Genomic DNA, 4050 nt, shown 5'->3' with positions numbered 1-4050 from the left:
ACTCTAAAGTAACAGTTATCTACCACCAGTGTTTTTTTGCCGAGCTAACGCTCTAACTTTTTATTTCCTTTTCTCGTTATTTCCTTGTGTTGTACCTGCCCTACTTGTCAGAACGTAAGAATTCACAATTCAATGTTTACCATAAACTACCAACCGAGCGGCAGTTTTCTCGGATGTAATTTCACCCGTATCTTACCATATTCAGCAACGATTTGAAATGGCTTGGTCTTGTTAGTTAAGTAGTCACTGAGTAGGGAAAGACCATCTCTCCTTCACTCCTCTTTAACCCCTAATGCTAATAAATTGGTCCGTCAGCTGTTAAGCACTTATGTGGGATTCCGCACCGGTGAAAAGTTCTTACAAACAACAAACAGACAGACCAAACTACTGTTTTTTGTAATAAGATATGGAAGTGGCTCTTTTAGATAACGAGAGCACTTCATCGCAAGTGAACTCGAGTTGTCATACCATCTGCAAATTTGATAAAAGGTCATAAGATAGTTTAGTGCTCGAGAAGTTTTAACTCGTCTTTTTTATTCTATATAATTATTATGTAAAAGAAGTACCGGGATAGAGTTGATTTGACCCGTGAAAGTAATCCGAAACATTATTTCAAATTGTTGTGTGTACTTTAAAACAGTTATTAGAGAGCAGCTTAAAATGTTTATTATTTGAACAAAATGTATCAAAACAAAACAATGTTAAAATGTTTATAGATGTTGACGCAAAATGAAAGTAGCAATAAGATTATACCCTTTGCGAACAGAGAAAACATGGCTGCGGATGTTGATGACACTGCCAGCAATTCTTTATGAGATTTAGAGTAATCTTATACGGTTTATCTTCTGAAAAAGTTAAATGGAAAGCCGAGGTTGATATAAATTCGGAAAACAAATGGCGTTCGACTGTCACGTTCTAGCCCGGCGCAGCTGCATGTTTTCGGCTGACATTAATTCGGATCACCGGAATTGATTAAACTCCGCTAGGCCTGAGCTTCAAAGGGAAATGACTACGTCCGGAGATTTTAATATGCAGAGCTGTTTGCAGGAACGGTCCAAGTACTCACGGTACGTAAAGCTCACGATAATTCCACGCAGCAGCAGCAGCTGCTCTGCTCTTTGACCTATCGTTTTCTGCCAGATCCTCAGCTTTCGATCGATATAAAGAGAGCTATTCTCTTTCACTGTAGCCCGTGATGGTTTGAAGAGGTTGCGACCTCTTGCTTGTCGATCTCTATCGGGTTGTGGCTTTGCTTGCGTCCAGTTTGTTGTCGGGAGTGACGGACGGATTTCGCGGAGTGTTTTCGGCTTGATGGGTTATGGCTCTTGGGCGCATCAGGGAAATTGAAAATTCGATCAGGATTCGGGTGTGGATCGCATTTGTTGCGCATAGGATATCTTAATACTCTCTCTCTCTCTCTCTCTCTCTCTCGAAAACTGTATGATTAACCATGATAAAAGTTTGCTGTACGAAGACATAAATAAAAATTATCTAATGTTATCATACTTAAATAACAGTAAATTTAATAAAATTGTAAAATTGTTCAAATACCACACACACAATAATAATAATAATAAAAAAAAAACACTGGTAAAAAGTAGGTAGTGTGGATGGAAATTCCAACCCAGCTCCAAAAGCAATCATTCCGTTCCAATTTTGTAGCCGGAAAGTTTGCAGTCTCTGCCACCCGCTGTTTATTTCCCCCCTCATGAGTATAGGGATTTTGTGTCGAGTTAATGGTTCACATTGATAGTCTGAAAGTCAAATTATTTTCACTCGTACTTCACACCTCTATTTTGATCCAGATAATAATGTATATATATTTTTTTTGTATGCTGTATTATAAATTGCTGTTATGTACTGTTTTCACTGAACATTTAAAAAAAGTAATTTTTGGAGATGATGACCTATAGTACTGATGCAGTGTTTTCAACAGTTGGTAACTATAATGCTTTGAAATAACCTCAACAACAAATAAGCAAAAGTTTGTTTATGACGAAATTCATACAGTTGGTTCACCGTCGGAATTGCCTTGAGAAATGACCTTAGAGTTATGTATCAAAATCGTGTCAAAGACTAACGTGACCATGTATCAATGTAAATAAAAAGTGATTATATAAACAATGTTTTTTTTCTTTTACAGATATCATTAGACTCTCGAGACTTATATTTTTGTTTAGTTTGTAATGTATAATTAATTCACTACGTTATCATCTCTTGCTAATTAGATTCAAGCTCTACACAATAAAACCCGCTGGGTCTAAACATCGAGAAATCTTTTCAGGGTGCATTTATAATATAAACATGAACTTGATATCATATGAGACTTCTGCTATGCGCTCTCTCGCGTAGTAACGAGGAGGAGGAGGAGGCGGCGCAGGAGGAGGAGGCATAAAGCATGAAACGTTAATTATCGAACGACCTCGTCGGTCTTCAATTAAGATATCATCCCTCTTTTGCTTCTCGTCTTACGTGCACAGTGGAAAGTTCATTGCATGACGGCAGTCTGGTCTTAAAAGAAAGGGGATTAGGTGATTAATGACAAGGCTCTTTCCTGGCAATGGATTGAAACTAATCAAAGTAGTTATTTGAGTCCTAGAAAAAAATCGGGGTTTAGTTGTTATCGTTCTAACATCTACTATGAGATTCACAGCCAGTGTCAACGGTGTTTTCCGGAATAAAATTTTATCAACGTACCTGACAAAGATGACACTTTGTCACAGGGTGGTATCTTACATCCCTACGTAAGTTGTGACTGTATTCTGTATTACGAAAGTTGCATAATTCTGGTAATTATAAGAGTAACAACGACTTCTTGTAGACATCGCCAGCAAACTCAGAGGAATGTCTTTCGAAGGTATAATGACGTAATTTATGACGTCATAAACTTGCCTCCTTCTCGAGGGCTGATTGACTGTTCGTGAAAGTCTCCACCTCTGGCAACAATGAAATACAACCAATACTCCTCGTTTACATTTTGTAGTAGTGGTAGTAGTAGTAGTAGTAGTAGTAGTAGTGGTGGTGGAGGTATATAAGATTTATGCCATGAGGTCGAGCACTAGAATCCTTGAAGAAAAGGGTTTCCATAAGTAATCCGAGAGATTACTTTCTATCACTATGTCTCCATTGAAAAATTATATGATTAAAAATCAATTTAAAAAGCGAGGAAAACTTTGGCATTCGTCGTAACTCCTTTGATATTTTTCCTAGTATGACAGTGACGATCATCGTAATAAGTGGAGCATATATAATGATCTCTCTGCACCTTATGGAAGTCAACAAATGACGAAAACTTGGTAGCCTTGGTTTTCCGGGTGCACTCGTTACCCTAAAAAGGGCCCTATTATTCATTTACCTGTTCCAGCTTACGTAAGTTTTGGCACGGGCCTCCTCACTTCTAAACAATTGCAAGTCGAATCACAAAAGATGTCCTGCAACCATGGGACAGTGACTTATCATAGCCGTCATTCTTGAATCCTTGACAAGGTACGAATATTCATTCAGAATTTCAGAGACAGCTTTTTGTCGTCATCACATTGCATTGTTAGAGGAGTCGGTCGTCGTCATATGTTTACGTCACGTATAACTTTGAACCCATACATTGAAGTGTTCCGCCACTGGTTTCGGCTGCTTTATTTTACTCTTATGAATATACTTTTTTCTAATGTAAGTGATAAAGAATGCTTCCGAAAATAGGTAGGGATGTAAAGTATACTATGGCTAAGTAATATATTTTTGTCAAATGCACAGAAAAAAGTTATTCTGGAAAAACACCGGGACAAAGGCTCTGAATTTCATAATAGGTAAGATTTGACTTTAGTCTGCCTAACTTGGATGCTGTCTTTAGTATGGTGTACAACTTACAAAATTGTAATGTGATAATGGACAACCTTTCAAAAAATAAAAGTGGGTCTTTTCGTGCAGTTAGCAAGCAGGTCGTTCTGCCGAAATGGCCGTCTATATATCCGTCGAACTTTAGATTGAGTAATAAATTTACTTGTTTTGTGACGCTTAACTTAACGATTCGACAAATGTAGATATTTTCCTTTC

This window comes from Macrobrachium nipponense, chromosome 7 (assembly GCF_015104395.2).
Source record: "Macrobrachium nipponense isolate FS-2020 chromosome 7, ASM1510439v2, whole genome shotgun sequence".
Lineage (NCBI taxonomy): Eukaryota > Metazoa > Arthropoda > Malacostraca > Decapoda > Palaemonidae > Macrobrachium > Macrobrachium nipponense.
The sequence above is the reverse complement of the archived record's forward strand: the minus strand, read 5'-3'. Positions refer to the sequence as shown.